At 45.7% G+C, this 18,263-nt stretch overlaps 1 protein-coding gene across 2 annotated transcripts in view; it reads right to left on the reverse strand.

The window, feature by feature from the left end:
* LOC129866878 (uncharacterized) overlaps positions 1–18,263 on the reverse strand; it is a 97,934-nt gene that overhangs the window by 56,046 nt on the left and 23,625 nt on the right. Inside the window, exon 2 of one of the 2 annotated variants that reach the window (XR_008761537.1) lies at positions 4,575–6,351. The exons of the other annotated variant lie outside the window; for it this stretch is intronic. The gene's annotated coding sequence lies outside the window, so the exon portion shown is untranslated. Of the gene's footprint in view, positions 1–4,574; positions 6,352–18,263 lie in introns of those variants that run through there. 2 annotated transcript variants of the gene reach the window in all.

The following is an 18,263-nucleotide window of genomic DNA, read 5'->3' on the forward strand; positions in this document are numbered from 1 at the left end:
AGGCAGGTGTTTGACGTTTCCTCTGATTGAGAACCATAGTAAGGTAGGCTGTTCTCACTGTTTGTTTGTGGGTGATTGTCTTCCGTGTCTGTATGTATGTTCGTACCACACGGGACTGTAGCGTTTGTTTGTAGTCTGTACCTGTTCGTGCGTTCTTCGTGTATTTGTAAGTTCTCATGTTTTAGGTCAGTCTACGTCGTTTATTTGTTTTGTAGTTTGTTAAAGAGTTTTCGTGTTTCGTCGTTCTGTTAATAAATATTCATCATGTATTCACAACCCGCTGGGCCTTGGTCCGCTCATTCACCACAAGACGACCGTTACAGAATCACCCACCAACAAAGGATCAAGCAGCGGTGTAACGGGAGAAAGCAACAGCGCACGAAGGAGGAATGGACATGGGAGGATGTTTTGGACGGCAAGGGTTGCTACACATGGGAGGAGATCCTGGCTGGAAGAGATTGCCTCCCATGGGAACAGCTGGAGGCGATTAGGAGAGCAGAGGCAACCGGAGAGAGGAACCGGAGTTATGAGGGTACGCGACTAACACGGAAGCCTGTGAGTAAAGCCCAAAAACTTCTTGGGGGAGGCTACAAGGGAGTGTGGTGAAGTCAGTTAGGAGACCTGCGCCAACTCCTCGAGCTTACCGTGGAGAGCGAGAGTACGGGCAGACACCGTGTTATGCGGTAGAGCGCACGGTGTCTCCTGTACGCGTGCATAGCCCGGTGCGGGTTATTCCACCTCCCCGCACTGGCAGGGCTAGATTGAGTATTGAGCCGGATGTCATGAAGCCGGCCCTACGCATCTGGCCACCAGTGCGTCTCCTCGGGCCGGCATACATGGCACCAGCCTTACGCATGGTGTCCCCGGTTCGCCTACATAGCCCAGTGCGGGTTATTCCACCTCCTCGCACTGGTCGGGCAACGGGGAGCATACAACCAGGTAAGGTTGGGCAGGCTCAGTGCTCAAGGGAGCCAGTACGCCTGCATGGTCCGGTATATCCGCCCCCCCCCCCCCCCAGCCCAGTACCACCAGTGCCTACACCACGCACCAGGCTTCCTGTGCGTCTCCAGAGCCCTGTTCCTCCTCCACGCACTAGCCCTATGGTGCGTGTCTCCAGCCCATTACCACCAGTACCGGCACCACGCACCAAGCCTCCTGTGCGTCTCCAGAGCCCTGTTCCTCCTCCACGCACTAGCCCTATGGTGCGTGTCTCCAGCCCATTACCACCAGTACCGGCACCACGCACCAAGCCTCCTGTGCGTCTCCAGAGCCCTGTTCCTCCTCCACGCACTAGCTCTATGGTGCGTGTCTCCAGCCCATTACCACCAGTACCGGCACCACGCACCAAGCCTCCTGTGCGTCTCCAGAGTCCTGTGCGTCCTGTTGTTGCTCCCCGCACTAGCCTGAAGGTGCGTGTCTTTAGCCCGGTACCTCCAGTTCCGGCACCACGCACCAGGCCTACAGTGCGCCTCAGCCGGCCAGAGTCTGCCGTCTGCCCAGCGGCGCCTGAACTGCCCGTCTGCCCAATGCCGTCTGAACTGCCCGTCTGCCCAACGCCGTCTGAACTGCCCGTCTGCCCAACGCCGTCTGAGCTGTTGGTCTGCCAAGCGCAGCCTGAACTGCCCGTCTGTCATGAGCCTTCAAAGCCGCCCGTCTGTACTGAGCCTGCAAAGCCGCCCGTCTGTCCTGAGCCTTCAGAGCCGTCCGCCAGACAGGAGCCGCTAGAGCCGTCCGCCAGACAGGAGCCGCCAGAGCCGTCCGCCAGACAGGAGCCGCCAGAGCCGTCCGCCAGACAGGAGCCGCCAGAGCCGTCCGCCAGACAGGAGCCGCCAGAGCCGTCCGCCAGACAGGAGCCGCCAGAGCCGTCCGCCAGACAGGAGCCGCCAGAGCCGTCCGCCAGACATGATCCGCCAGAGCCTTCAGCCAGCCATGAGCAGCCAGAGCCTTCTGCCAGCCATGAGCAGCCAGAGCCTTCCGCCAGCCATGAGCAGCCAGAGCCGCCAGCCAGCCATGAGCAGCCAGAGCCGCCAGCCAGCCATGAGCAGCCAGAGCCGCCAGCAAGCCATGAGCAGCCAGAGCCGCCAGCCATGAGCAGCCAGAGCCGCCAGCCAGCCATGAGCAGCCAGAGCCGTCAGCCAGCCATGAGCAGCCGTCCCTCAGTTCGGAGCTGCCGTCCCTCAGTCCGGAGCTGCCGTCCCTCAGTCCGGAGCTGCCCCTTAGTCCAGTGGGGTTAATTTGGAGGGTGGTCATTAAGAGGATGCTACAAAAGCGGGGATTGACTATGGTGGGATGGGGACCACGCCCAGAGCCTGAGCCGCCACCGTGGACAGATGCCCACCCAGACCCTCCCCTAGACTTTTGGTGGTGCGCCCGGAGTTCGCACCTTGAGGGGGGGGGGGGGGGTTATGTCACGTTCCTGACCAGTTTTCTCTTGTTTTTGTATGTGTTTAGTTGGTCAGGGCGTGAGTTGGGGTGGGCATTCTATGTATTGTGTTTCTAAGTTGGGTTTAATGTGTTGCCTGATATGGTTCTCAATTAGAGGCAGGTGTTTGACGTTTCCTCTGATTGAGAACCATATTAAGGTAGGCTGTTCTCACTGTTTGTTTGTGGGTGATTGTCTTCCGTGTCTGTATGTATGTTCGTACCACACGGGACTGTAGCGTTTGTTTGTAGTCTGTACCTGTTCGTGCGTTCTTCGTGTATTTGTAAGTTCTCATGTTTAAGGTCAGTCTACGTCGTTTATTTGTTTTGTAGTTTGTTAAAGAGTTTTCGTGTTTCGTCGTTCTGTTAATAAATATTCATTATGTATTCACAACCCGCTGCGCCTTGGTCCGCTCATTCACCACAAGACGACCGTTACAATTATGATCTAAAAGGCTAAACTGATTCTAAATCAGCCCTTCTTCTCTAAGATGCTAAATCAACAATGCCCCTGTTGTGTAAAGTATGAGATGCACAGAGGTATGGGTTATGCTAATCTGTGTGTGTTTTATGGTATGCACAGCATATCTCTCGTAACTCTGCGGGATTTGGATGAGTTGGAACAATAGGATGGCAAGGATCAACAAGGTTATAATAATGTTGTGGACATGGCCATGATTTAATACTGTGTTTACATGGAACGGGAGGGCCATCCCAGGGCTAGACAAACACAACTAGGGCCCAATGCAGACGGCCTTAAAAGGGCATCCCCGCTGCGGGCCCACACTCACTCACTGAGAGGAAAGGGTAGGGGAGACGCTCCCCCTATCATCTGTGATAACATATCCATCTGGCTGCGATCTGGTCTGGTCAATCTATCTATCTGCTACTCATATCAGACAATATGAGGGAATGTAGAAGGGAAGCTACTAAAATAGTATGTGTGAGCTAATAATGTAAAAGTCAAATTTGGAGTCAATCCTCTCTAAAAGACCTATATCTATGTCATATCTGTATGAAAGCAGCAAGGCCTGGATTCAAACAAATTAAGAATTTATTTTCAAAACTCTATATGCACCAATTTTTCATGTGTTTTTTTTTTACCAGAAATTATTGCTTATGGGTACCTTCATGTGTGTGTAAAATATTACTGTTCTCAGATGTTTTATTCATAGATTTTAGGTGTGTATTAAAATGTGTTTGTTTTGCAAAACTACTAAATGTTAGATGGCTGGCTCGTTAGCTTACTTGACGTGCTAACGTTACGTGACGTGTGTGATCTTAAACGTTGTTTACCTAGCTAGGTTCATTGTTTACCTAGCTAGCTAGCTATATGTCCTAAGCTAAAGTGTACTGTTAGCTAGCTAACATTAGCTTGCTGACTCCCTAGCGGACGTTATTATTCGTTTCCCAGAGTTGTTTGCTTTTCTAGTTAGAGCCTAATGTTAGGCATTGTTGACACTTTGTTCATTGTTGTTTAACTAGCTAGCTAGCGTTAGCTGGCGGCCTCGTTAGCTAACGTTACGTGACGTGTATACAACACCCATTGAATATGGCCGGTGTCAGTAAACATCTGCAAAAAAGCGTAATGAAATTGTTGCCAGCAGAGCTGGTTAGGCTGTTTTCATGTTATCCAGAGGTTAAAAAAATCATCGGTCAGAGCGATTCACTAGATACCAAAACATTCAATGGCGATTTTCTCAAAGTTTACAAGTTGATCAACTTTCAAAGCAGAATTACTTTGCCATTGTTCCTCAACTGTAGTGTATGATATACCATTTTGTAGCTTTGGGACTACTTTTATCCAATGTAAAAAACACTATTTCACATTTTGCTACATAAGACCGAATCCAGGTGGTGAGTCACATATATCCATTGTTTAGCTGGAATGGAATGTTCATATACTGCATTTGACTGTGATATGTGGTTGTCTCACCTAGCTATCTTAAGATGAATGCACTAACTGTAAGTCACTCTGGATAAGAGCATCTAAAAAATGACTAATATGTCAAATGTAAATGTTTTACATACAGATCTCATATTACTGTATTGATTCATTTTTGTAACATTGTTTTGAAATATTGTTGTCACAAATGTATCATTTGTACAGTTTATTACAAATGTAGTTATTTGTTACAATTGACTGTGTTAAACCTAGCTGTACTACTCATTTATCTGATATTGAGGCAGATATATAGCATTTAGCAAAAAAAACATGATTATTTGTCTCAAATGAAACCATCAAGTGATAGATGTTAAACAAATAAATGTCTGTCATTGAACAACCCCATGCCATGATTAGATCGTGAAAAAACACACCAATCTCTTTCATAAGTTCTTTTAACAATAAAAGCTCATTTACCCAACTCTCCGAATGCAGATACATGACCTGTGCACTGCAATTGTGGTGATTGTACTTGTAAATTACATTAGCAACATTTACTGTGAATATGATCTTCATGAACGTCGGGAAAGTGTTGGAATGAATCCCAACACGAAGACTGAATAACAAGTCAGAGAGCGTTAACCAGCATGGATTTCATCATCATGTGTGAAGACTCATCACTGTAAAGGCTACTGTTTTTTGCTGTTTTTTTTAATTTTTTAATTTCACCTTTATTTAACCAGGTAGGCTAGTTGAGAACAACTTCTCATTTACAACTGCGACCTGGCCAAGATAAAGCAAAGCAGTGCGACACAAACAATAACACAGAGGTGCACATGGAATCACAAACATAGTCAATAATACAATAGAAAAAGTATATATACAGTGTGTGCAAATAAGGTAGGATAAGGGAGGTAAGGCAATAACTAGGCCAATGTGGCTAAATAATTACAATATGGCAATTAAACACTGGGGTGATAAATGTGAGGAAGATGAGGGTGCAGTTAGAGATACTGTATAGACTACTGTTATGAAAGTACGCTGCGTCCCAATATCATAACACTGGGCCCTAAAGAAAAGAGAGAGCTACTGGGTTTCTGTGTGACCTAAAGAGAGTAAGTAAAGCCAAATAGAGATCAACACCTTATCTATATCACATTTTAGTCTAGCAGACGCTCTTATTCAGAGCAACTTACACTAGTGAGTGCATACATTTTCATACTTCTTTGTGCTGGTCCCCCGTGGGAATCAAACCCACAACCCTGGCGTTGCAAGGGCCAACCTCGACCTACTGAACCTCATGGAACAAATGTGTGTCTATCTACAGGTGCTGTAACTGCCCAAATAAAGTCAACACTACCATAAAGTGTCTTAATAGGGCGTTGGGCCACCACGAGCTGCCAGATCATCTTCAATGTGCCTTGGCATTGATTCTAGTGTCTGGAACTTCCATGAGAAATTCCATCATTTGGTGTTTGTTGATGGTGGCCGAAAACACTGCATGCTCCAGAATCTCCCATAAGAATCTCACACACACACACCCTTTCGATATACTTTGTATCCCTCATTTCATTTATTTTGACAGTTCTATTTAAGCAGTAGGACTCAATGATCAGACCAGTTCTCCAAGGGTGTCTCAGGGGGAGTTGGGATATGCAAAAACAACAAATTTCCATTTCACACATGCGTATAAGCACCCATCAAATTATTATTAATTATAGATCGCCAGTTAGCGTCTAGGTAACAGGCATTTCAGCTTCAGCCTGAAAGAGATGTATAGCTGAAGGTAAGGAGTGATGAAGTGATGGAGAGATGGAGAGATGGAGGAATAGAAAGGCAGAGAGGCGCAGCATCCTTTGAGCTCCCCAATTTTTTGCCCTTCATTCCATCTGCATCGGGAGTCACACATGGTTCACATAACATATCTCTTTCTTCTCATATCCTTGGCCGTTTAGAGCTACATGCAGCAACGGAAATGAGACGTACACCACTGCACGGAGGCTGAATGCTAAAGGGCAGAGGTACAGGAGTCGCCATGCACTGTCCTATGTAGAGATGACAGAGAGAGGACAGAAGGGCAGGAGAGGAGGCATTAATAGGGGTTCTAACACACATGTACACACACAGGTATGCAGGCATGCACACGTGCAGACACACACACACACACACAGGTATGCAAGCATGTGCACGAGGAGACACACATACCATGGTTGTTTGTGAGAAATATGTCCCAAAGGTCACAGTAAAGCGCTCAAACCAAACAAACAAACCATATTCATGCAAGCCAAAAAATATCAGGCACATATTGGTTTTGATTGTGATGACTTACTACCATACAATGTTAAGTGCTTTGAGCCTTACGTAAATGTGATCCCATTATTGTAATGACAATGATTACTAGAAAAAGTTAATCCAGCGCCCTGCCTTAGGGTCTGTTGCTCATCATCCAGGCTGCTTGATTGATGACAACTTACCTTCCTTCTCTGGTTTTAAACTATTTGAAACTATTCAGCTTTTGATGAAAACTAAATGGCCCTGCAAGACTTAGCATGCCCACCATAGGGGAAATAGCTATATAATCTCTCAAATAAATAATCCAAAGAGATGCACAATCTTTGGTTTCTGGCTGGTAGAACTACGTTAGGCCTACAGACACTTGAAAACACTCTGGCTTGGTAAAATACAAAGAGAGACGATCGTCTACTGTCGTTCATTACCCCACAATTTGACCCTCTTTTTTTTCTCTACCGCCCATCTTTCCAGCTTGGACAACATGTTTTAGTCTTGTTAAAGTGTGTACAGTATGTAAAAGTGGGTTCGTAAAGAGTGTGTGTGAATCTTATAAGGAGGGTTTGCAAACCACACCTCTTTCCCTGGAGTGGGACAGCACACTCAGATGGGACACACCTGGAGTCTTTCCCTTCGTTCCTTCTTCCCCCCCAAATATAATAGCATATACTGTAGCATAGTATACCTTACACCAAAAACACATCCTCAGGCATTTCTTATCTGAAGCTGAATGGTAAAAAAAAATTAAAAATGTATCATGCAGCTAGGGCTGTTGCGGTGACCATATTACCGCCACACCGGCGTTTAGTCACGGTAATTAGGCTCTGATGCTGCTCCTTGTCATTAGTAGCCTACCAAACTTGCTAACTGTCTGGTACTCAGTCCTCGATTGTCCCTCTAATCACTTTGACATCAATGCAAATGTAATGGAAAATCTAATCAAACACTTCATGAGAGCCCATAAGCTTATGTTGCGCAACATTTCTATAGGCTGTGCAATTGCGTGGAGAAAACATGTGATGGCCACTAATAAAAAGACGAGGATCCCATCAGCTTTCTATAGGCTAGGCCAACTATATTTATTTCTCATCTTTCCTAATATTAAGCACATTGCTTATATTTACAACAGGTGTATAGCCTACCTGGCTGGGATGAAAATAAGCCATGGGGAAAAGCATCCTCCATTCGCTATATAAGTGCATAGATGACATGTATTTTTTCCCCTGCCCTTGTTTTGAGACAGGTGCATGATAATGGTCCATTCTAAATCAAAACAAATGTCACACATATGTTATTTAGTATATTTAAAGATTAAATCAAGAATATTCTGATGGGTGACAATATTAGCCTGTCACTTGTGAATGATGCCCAGCATAAGAAACAATGCCTTTTACTGCGACTTTTTTGAATCATAGTCGCACATAGGCCTATATGTTTTAATAAGGTTTGTATCGCTACTAAAATGGCCAAATAACTTCTGAAAATTAAGCACATGAATCCGCTCTACAAGGGGTGTAGAACCTAACTGGCATACATAAACAGCGTGTGAGTTTCAAGTTTGGGGAAGATCATTTTCACCATAAAAATGCACCTTTATAATAAAAGCATTAGATAAATAATTGCATTTGCGGTCACTTTTGATATTGGTGTTTGCACATTTGCACTTATAGCCTTCTACCATGTGCACATTGCTGCGCTTATAATGTGAAGAAATAGCCTAGTTTATCAACATATCAGCATGGATTTTTTTAGAGTGCATTACGGCCACAAAGGGGATGCCGCCATGAAATTCGAGGCATTAACAAATGCTTGTCAAATTGTGAATGAGAGACTATTGGAGTTTGTACAGCCTGTGCAAAAAAACAAAGCAGAGCTCATGCCTTTCAAGCAACTTCTCTCAAATCATTATTAGAATCTCATCATGCAGCTTTACAATGTATTAAAAATCCAAACATATAGCTCAATGTTTGTAGAACAACTAAAGTTACATTAATAACTCTAAATTAAGCATATAGGAGTACCTATTTCTTTGTTATCCGCTCAACACAGAATAGCCGCATGTGCGAGCTCCCTCAAATCGTTTGTAGACAATATTTCTATTTTATTCAGTGTTGTTCTATTGTATTCTTCATACTATAAAATAATATAAAGTAATGCCATGGAATTATAAGCAAGTCTGCTAAAGAAACTATTGTAGCCCACCGCCATTTGGCATAGCCACATCATGACCTAACAAAGACAACTTAGTATGCTATTCTGTGAAATAGACTACATTTTCTTCATATCATGCTACTTTAGACCTGTCTAAAATTAACAATGGATTTATTGTGAAGGTGTAGGCTATATTACATGGATTTATTAGCCAGGAGATGCTAAATGTGTTTATGTTAATTAACGGTCAATTACCGTGAGATCGACAGTTATTTGCTTGACATTCATCGGCTGAATAAATTTTGTGACTGCTACAGTCCTACATGCAGCCAAAACTCAACAGCACATGCCACTAGGCAGGATATATACTTTAAGTTCTACAGCTGCACCATTGAAAGCATCTTGACTGGCTGCATCACCACTTGGTAAGGCAACTGCTCGGCATCCGAGTGCAAGGCGCTACAGAGAGTAGTGCGTTTAGCCTGGTACATCACTGGGGTCGAACTCCCTGCCATCCAGGACCTCTATACCAAGCAGACACAAATTGCTAAGTCTGGGACCAAAATGCTCCTGAAGAGCTTCTACCCCCAAGCCATAAGAATACTAAATAGTTCACCAAATAACTACCCGGACTATCTGCACTGATCCTGTATTAAGTGTTTTTGACTCTATGCACCCACACTGGACTCTACCCACACACTGACACATGTATACACTGACACTCCAACACATACACTCACACATAACACGTACACACAGGCACACATTCGCCGCATACACACTTCCATACAAGGACGTCTAATAGTTTGTTAACACCATCTGCTCTAATTGGCTCAGGAAACAGTCATTCAAGAAGATCTAAATGCATATTCACATGAAACTGATTGAGATCAAATGATTGAAGATGTAGTTTGGACATTCCACCGGTAAAACATTAAGAATTATCATACACAATTGACAGTGATATTGGCTTATTTTTTAAATGGGATATGCCTAACTTGGTGTATGAGGGTATAAAACATTGAACATGTTCTTGAGACAATATCTGTGGGAATATGCAGACGTTGCAATTGGAGGATGCGTTTTATGCATAGGTCCATTCTACAATGACATTCAATAGGCTACATCTGTTGGTACAAACTTAGATTGAGAAATGATGTAATTTTTTAAATAAAATGTTTCGCTCCCTCACCTATTGAAGGAAAGTTGGCGGGTGCACAGTCCATTGTTCAGATGCTGGGGTGATTTTGGACGAACGTGCGAAGGTAACCTACTTTTTGAAGTGATTTGTTTGACAATCAGATGAAAACATCATGACTGGTTGTGTTCATGCCACATTCAAAGGTAATACATTTTTACAGTTAAATGACATGTCTTTACTATAAAACCCATTAAAACCCATTTGAGGTCCTGTGAAAAAAACTATTGACTGGTGAAATGAAATGACTGGCACTGCCATATGAAGTAGGCCGCACACAGAGTTTGTGAATTTGGCACCCAGGTCAAAGACCGATAAATCAGGACGTTTGGCAATGTTTGCTCCCCGCATTTATGAATGAATAAATTGTGTGTAAAGTATTCTGTTTAATGAATGATGCGTAATCTTTGTATTCTGTATATTCTGTGTGTGTGTGTTTGTGTATATGTGTGACTATCAGCGTACCTGTGTATGGTTGTGTGTCTATAGTGTATATGTGATCGGTTGTGCTCACATGCATTCAAAAGTTTGTGTGTGTGAATGCGCCACACCCACCCTCCCTCTCACACTGAGCCTGTGAATGTTTGGCCGTGCCAGCTCTGGGCTGGGTGTGGGGTTTATAAACTTCCCCCTCAGGGATGTGTGCTGTGTAATATACATCTCCTCATAAACACAATGTGGAGCGGAAGCACTGATCACCTAGATGTGTTTGACCATCTGGCCCTCGAGACGACACTGTTAGGAGGAGAGAGCAGAAAAGGGGCCAGTCAATGAGTGTGTGTGGGAAGGTGGGTGGGTTGGGATCAGTGTGTGTTCATGTGTGTGTGTGTGTGTGAGCCTTTGATGTAGACCATAGGGGCATTGATCTTTAAACCCCTGTTTTCTTAGACTGACACTTTTACATTCAAACCTGGGGATCATAGAACGGCCTGCGCTTATAAAACCCTCAAAGCTGAGTGTCTTAGAGCAACAATGCTTGTGAACTACAAGCTGTGGTGGAAGGTTGTGAGCCCTGTATGGATGTGGCTGCAACAGCAGTAGGCAGAACCTTGAGGGAGCAGGGTCAGGGAGAGGCCAAACAAACAGCAGCCAGCTGATTACTATATTTCACAGGTACACAGCTTTCCCCTGGCTTTATGGGTGCACTAAGGAGGGGGGGGGGGGGGGGGGTCTATGAGTATGTGGCAGTGAGGATCCCTCTCAGATGGGTGATCTCACCCCTCCACCCCCACCCTCCCCCACATTCCCTCCCTCCTCCCCCTCACACTGAGCCTGTGAATGTTTGGCCGTGCCAGCTCTGGGCTGGGTGAGGGGTTTATAAACTTCCCCCTCAGGGATGTGTGCTGTGTAATATACATCTCCTCATAAACACAATGTGGAGCGGAAGCACTGATCACCTAGATGTGTTTGACCATCTGGCCCTCGAGACGACACTGTTATGCTTTGGTCATGTGGAAGATTTGGCCCGGGGACGAGAGAGGAGAAAAGGGCGCAGTGCTGGACGAGGCCAGTCAAAGAGTATGTTTGGGAAGGTGGGTGGGGGATCACCGTGTGTGTGTGTGTGTGTCTTTGATGTTGACCCCAGGGGCGTTTAATCTGTACAGCATCCAAGACACTTTGTGTTTCTGTTTCTGAGAGAGGGACACATGCAGCTTGTCTGGGTCCAAACACACATCTGCAGTCAAACAAATACATCACACATAAAACAGCAACACCCAAATAATATTTAAGCTGCTGCGCTGCTGGAACGTAGTGTTTTTGTTCCAGACCAAGACACACTAGTATGTCTTGAACACAGCTCATTAGATGACTACAACACAACACAAGCGTCTGCTCAAAAACAGCCTTGAACACCTGATAAAGGCACACCAGTATGTCTTGAACGCATCTCACGAGACATCTAAAAATCAAATCAAATCAAATCAAATTTATTAGTCACATACACATGGTTAGCAGATGTTAATGCGAGTGTAGCGAAATGCTTGTGCTTCTAGTTCCGACAATGCAGTAATAACAACAAGTAATCTAACCTAACAATTCCGCAACTACTACCTTATACACGCAAGTGTAAAGGGATAAAGAATATGTACATAAAGATATATGAATGAGTGATGGTACAGACGGCATAGGCAAGGTGCAGTAGATGGTATAGAGTACGGCATATACCTATGAGATAAGTACTGTAGGGTATGTAAACATAAAGTGGCATAGTTTAACGTGGCTAGTGGTACATGTATTACATAAAGATGGCAAGATGCAGTAGATGATATAGAGTACAGTATATACATATACATAAGAGATGTGTAATGTAGGGTATGTAAACATTATATTAGGTGGCATTGTTTAAAGTGGCTGGTGGTACATTTTTACATAATTTCCATCAATTCCCATTTTTAAGGTGGCTGGAGCTGAGTCAGTTTGTTGGCAGCGGCCGCTAAATGTTAGTGGTGGCTGTTTAACAGTCTGATGGCCTTGAGATAGAAGCTGTTTTTCAGTCTCTCGGTCCCTGCTTGGATGCACCTGTACTGACCTCGCCTTCTGGATGATAGCGGGGTGAACAGGTAGTGGCTTGGGTGGTTGTTGTCCTTGATGATCTTTATGGCCTTCCTGTGACATCGGGTGGTGTAGGTGTCCTGGAGGGCAGGTAGTTTGCCCCGGGTGATGCGTTCTGCCGACCTCACTACCCTCTGGAGAGCCCTACGGTTGTGTGCGGAGCAGTTGCCGTACCAGGCGGTGATACAGCCCGACAGGATGCTCTCGATTGTGCATCTGTAGAAGTTTGTGAGTGCTTTTGGTGACAAGCCGAATTTCTTCAGCCTCCTGAGGTTGAAGAGGCGCTGCTGCGCCTTCTTCACAACGCTGTCTGTGTGGGTGGACCAATTCAGTTTGTCCGTGATGTGTACACCGAGGAACTTAAAACTTTCCACCTTCTCCACTACTGACCCGTCGATGTGGATAGGGGGGAGCTCCCTCTGCTGTTTCCTGAAGTCCACAATCATCTCCTTTGTTTTGTTGACGTTGAGTGTGAGGTTATTTTCCTGACACCACACTCCGAGGGCCCTCACCTCCTCCCTGTAGGCCGTCTCGTCGTTGTTGGTAATCAAGCCTACCACTGTAGTGTCGTCCGCAAACTTGATGATTGAGTTGGAGGCGTGCATGGCTACGCAGTCGTGGGTGAACAGGGAGTACAGGAGAGGGCTCAGAACGCACCCTTGTGGGGCCCCAGTGTTGAGGATCAGCGGGGTGGAGATGTTGTTACCTACCCTCACCACCTGGGGGCGGCCCGTCAGGAAGTCCAGGACCCAGTTGCACAGGGCGGGGTCGAGGCCCAGGGTCTCGAGCTTGATGACGAGTTTGGAGGGTACTATGGTGTTAAATGCTGAGCTGTAGTCGATGAACAGCATTCTCACATAGGTATTCCTCTTATCCAGATGGGTTAGGGCAGTGTGCAGTGTGGTTGCGATTGCGTCGTCTGTGGACCTATTGGGTCGGTAAGCAAATTGGAGTGGGTCTAGGGTGTCCGGTAGGGTGGAGGTGATATGGTCCTTGACTAGTCTCTCAAAGCACTTCATGATGACGGAAGTGAGTGCTACGGGGCGGTAGTTGTTTAGCTCAGTTACCTTAGCTTTCTTGGGAACAGGAACAATGGTGGCCCTCTTGAAGCATGTGGGAACAGCAGACTGGGCTAAGGATTGATTGAATATGTCCGTAAACACACCAGCCAGCTGGTCTGCGCATGCTCTGAGGACGCGGCTGGGAATGCCGTCTGGGCCTGCAGCCTTGCGAGGGTTAACACGTTTAAATGTTTTACTCACCTCGGCTGCAGTGAAGGAGAGCCCGCAGGTTTTGGTAGTGGGCCGTGTCAGTGGCACTGTATTATCCTCAAAGCGGGCAAAAAAGGTATTTAGCCTGTCTGGGAGCAAGACATCCTGATCCGCGACGGGGCTGCTTTTCTTTTTGTAATCCGTGATAGACTGTAGACCCTGCCACATACCCCTTGTGTCTGAGCTGTTGAATTGCGATTCAATTTTGTCTCTGTACTGGGACTTAGCCTGTTTGATAGCCTTGCGGAGAGAATAGCTACACTGTGTGTATTCGGTCATGTTTCCGGTCACCTTGCCCTGGTTAAAAGCAGTGGTTCGCGCTTTCAGTTTCACGCGAATGCTGCCGTTAATCCACGGTTTCTGGTTTGGGAATGTTTTAATCGTTGCTCTGGGTACGACATCGTCAATGCACTTCCTAATGAACTCGCTCACCGAATCTGCATATGCATCATTGTTGTTGTTGGACGCCGTGCGGAACATATTCCAATCCACGTGATCAAAGCAGTCTTGAAGCGTGGATTCAGATTGGTCGGACCAGCGTTGAACAGACCTGAGCGCGGGAGCTTGTAGTTTTAATTTCTGTTTGTAGGCTGGAATCAACAAAATGGAGTCGTGGTCAGCTTTTCCGAAAGGAGGGCGGGGGAGGACCTTATATGCGTCGCGGAAGTTAGTATAACAATGGTCCAGAGTTCTGCCAGCCCTGGTCGGACAATCGATGTGCTGATAGAATTTAGGGAGTTTTGTTTTTAGATTAGCCTTGTTAAAATCCCCAGCTACGATGAATGCAGCCTCAGGGTGTGTGGTTTCCAGTTTACAGAGAGTCAGATAGAGTTCGTTCAGGGCCATCGATGTGTCTGCTTGGGGGGGAATATATACGGCTGTGATTATGACCGAAGTGAATTCCCTTGGTAGATAATGCGGTCTACATTTGATTGTGAGGAGTTCTAGATCAGGTGAACAGAATGACTTTAGTTCCTGAGTGTTGTTATGATGGTCACACCACGTCTCGTTAATCATGAGGCATACCCCCCCGCCCCTCTTCTTACCAGAAAGATGTATGTTTCTGTCTGCGCGATGCGTGAAGAAACCAGCTGGCTGCACCGACTCCGTTAGCGTCTTTTCAGTTAGCCATGTTTCCGTGAAGCAGAGCACGTTGCAATCCCTGATGTCTCTCTCGAATGTTACCCGTGCTCGGATTTCATCGACCTTATTCTCAAGAGACTGGACATTGGCGAGTAGTATGCTAGGGAGTGGAGCGCGATGTGCTCGTCTCCGAAGCCTGACCAGGAGACCGCTACGTTTGCCCCTTTTTCGGCGTCGTGTAGCTTCGCCGGCTGGGATCAGGTCCATTGTATTGGGTGGAAGGCAAGACACTGGATCCGTTTCGGGAAAGTCATATTCCTGGTAGGAAGGGTGGTTAGTTGACGTTAATCGTATATTCAGTATTTCCTCCCGGCTGTATGTAATGAAACTTAAGATCACCCGGGGTACCAATGTAAGAAATAACACATAGAAAAACAAAATACTGCATATTTTCCAAGGAACGCGAAGCGAGGCAGCCATCCTGTTCGGCGCCGGACAACACAAACAATAGTCACAAACATCCTTGAACACCTGAGAGATCACCTCACAGCCTCAACTCGGATCACCTGGGCTTTCAAGACTTCCAAACACTTTCTCCACAGCGATGATCGATTCCAATGTTTTTAAAACATTCAAACCCCTGTTTTCTTAGACTGACACTTTTACATTCAAACCCAGGGGATCATAAAATGTGCTGCGCTTTTAAAAACCTGTAACAGTCCTGACCTATTTATGTTAGTTTTTATGTGTTATGGTCAGGGCATGTGTTTTGGGTGGGCAGTCTATGTTATCTGTTTCTATGTTGGTTTCGGTTTGCCTGGTATGGCTCTTGATTAGAGGCAGGTGGTTTGCATTTTCCTCTAATCAAGAGTCATATTTAGGTAGGGCATTCTCACTGTTTGTTGGTGGGTGATTGTCTCCTGTGATGTCTTCGTTGTGTTCGATGTATTCACTTTTGGAGCTGTTTGGCTGTTCGTATGTTTCGATGTCCGTTCCTGTTCGTGAGTTTACGTTTGTCCATGTAAGTTTATGTTCAGGTTGCGTGTACGTCGTTTTCTTATTTTGTAGTTTGTTAAAGTGTTTGTTTTCGTGTCATCAGTTTTCGTATTAATAAAAAAAGATGGCATATTTCCCTGACTCCGCATATTGGTCTGAAGATCCTTCTCTCCTCACCTCTTCCGAGGATGAGGAAAGCGACAGCTCTTACAAAACCCTCAAAGCTGAGTGTCTTAGAGCAACAATGCTTGTGAAAAACAAGCTGTGGTGGAAGGCTGTGAGCCCTGTATGGATGTGGCTGCAACAGCAGTAGGCAGAACCTTGAGGGAGCAGGGTCAGGGAGAGGCCAAACAAACACCAGCCAGCTGATTACTATATTTCACAGGTACACAGCTTTAAGGGTGTGTGGGGTGAAGCGGGGGGTGGGAGTTGAAAGTGTGTGTGTGTGTTTTCATGGCTAAGGCTTTCCCCTGCTTTATGGATGTGTGTGTATACTCAAACATGTCTGAATGTCTGAATGGAAACATGCCCTGCCCTCACTTCACTAACTTCATTCACTCCAAACTGGGGAAAAGAGAAGGAACAATGGAAAGAGAGAGACTACCTTTCTGGTAAACACGCATTCACACAGGGGTTGTCACCTTAAAACAGCTGCATGCTTCCCGGCCGAAACAGTCAGAAGAGTTTGTGCATATATTATGGCGACATTTTGTGACGTTTCTGTTCATTTTGGACTTTGGTGAGGGTTTTTTCGGCTAGGGCCAAACGAACTGAAGCCATTATGGCCCTCATGGATGTTTGACGAGGGTGTACAAGGACAGGCCCAGAAAGAACATGTGTGTTTGAAGCACAAACAGTGTTGAAGGGAACATTCCCATGGGGAATCTGACAGCTAGCTAGGGGCCTGATAGTCAGCTGCTGCTGCTGTTAGCTGGGACCTCTGCTGTGTAGACAGGCTCAATAAAGAGGCACAATCAGCTCAGTCATCATAGAGGAAATGAGAGAGAGAGGGGGGACACATGTCCCCCTCTGCTGCCATTTGAAATGTTAATTCCCTAAGGAGGGGAAACAATCAATTTCAATGGAAGACAGAGTCAATGAGATTGTTATAGCCTAAATATTGAACGTGTGAGTCATTAACATATAACATCAAGCATTCTTCAGAGACAGACAGACAAACACAGAGACAGACACACACAGTTAGACATGAATGGACATTGCAGAGTAGTCTACATGTGCGCGCACACACACACACACACACACACACACACACACACGCACACGCACACGCACACGCACACGCACACGCACACGCACACACGCGCACACATGCACGCACGCGCACACATGCACACACACACAGTACACATACTGAGGGAGCTTCATTATCCCATTCCACAGTGGCATGAGGTGCCAGACTCAGTGACTGACAGGACCAATTACAGCAGAGAGCCAGGGTTAGCAGGGCAGGGAGCATGTGACTACTCTTGATCATGAGAAACAGTGCCCTCTGCCATGCTCTGCCAATGCCATCCTTTCCCATAAAAGAATGGGCACAGGGCACTTCTCAACCCATTGAACTACACTGTAGTTACTGCAGTATCAACTTACTATCAATTACACTATGACTCACATCTCTGCATGGACTCGAGCCAAAGCCCAACTTGAACCGGTAGGCATATTGTACATTAATGAAATATCTCTGGTACTGTAAATCAGGCCTTCATATCAATGGAAGATTTGTTTTAAGGTTTGTGGGCCTGTGGTCTGCGTCAGGTAGCCTAGTGGTTAGATAATTGGATTAGTAACTGAAAGGTTGCAAGATAAAATCCCCAAGTTGACAAGGTAAAAATCTGTCGTTCTGCGTCTGAACAAGGCAGTTAACCCACTGTTCCAAGGCCGTAATTGAAAATAAGAATTTGTTCTTAACTGACTTGCCTAGTTAAATAAAGGTAAAATCAAATCCATTTAGATGAAACTGTCTCTGTCTCACTGTACTTAGAGTAGTTCGCCTGGTCTTCTGTTTGTGCTGCCTTGCCAACTCCTTTTTCTATATACATTTTTGAATTGTTGACTCTTGTTGGTTAACAGGTACATACACAGAAAACAGGCACAGTAGTTCATAATGTAGCAACATTCATAATGATAGTGTGGTTTTTACTAACAAAGATGCAGCGAGAGATGCAGCTTTGCACGCTTAACTCAGAGACACTGAGAGATCTGACTTGGTATCTCAACGTCAATGACATCATTGGCCGGGGGCAAACTACCTGCCCTCCAGGACACCTACACCACCCGATGTCACAGGAAGGCCATAAAGATCATCAAGGACAACAACCACCCGAGCCACTGCCTGTTCACCCCGCTATCATCCAGAAGGCGAGGTCAGTACAGGTGCATCAAAGCGGGGACCGAG

Source organism: Salvelinus fontinalis, chromosome 12 (assembly GCF_029448725.1).
Source record: "Salvelinus fontinalis isolate EN_2023a chromosome 12, ASM2944872v1, whole genome shotgun sequence".
Taxonomy (NCBI): domain Eukaryota; kingdom Metazoa; phylum Chordata; class Actinopteri; order Salmoniformes; family Salmonidae; genus Salvelinus; species Salvelinus fontinalis.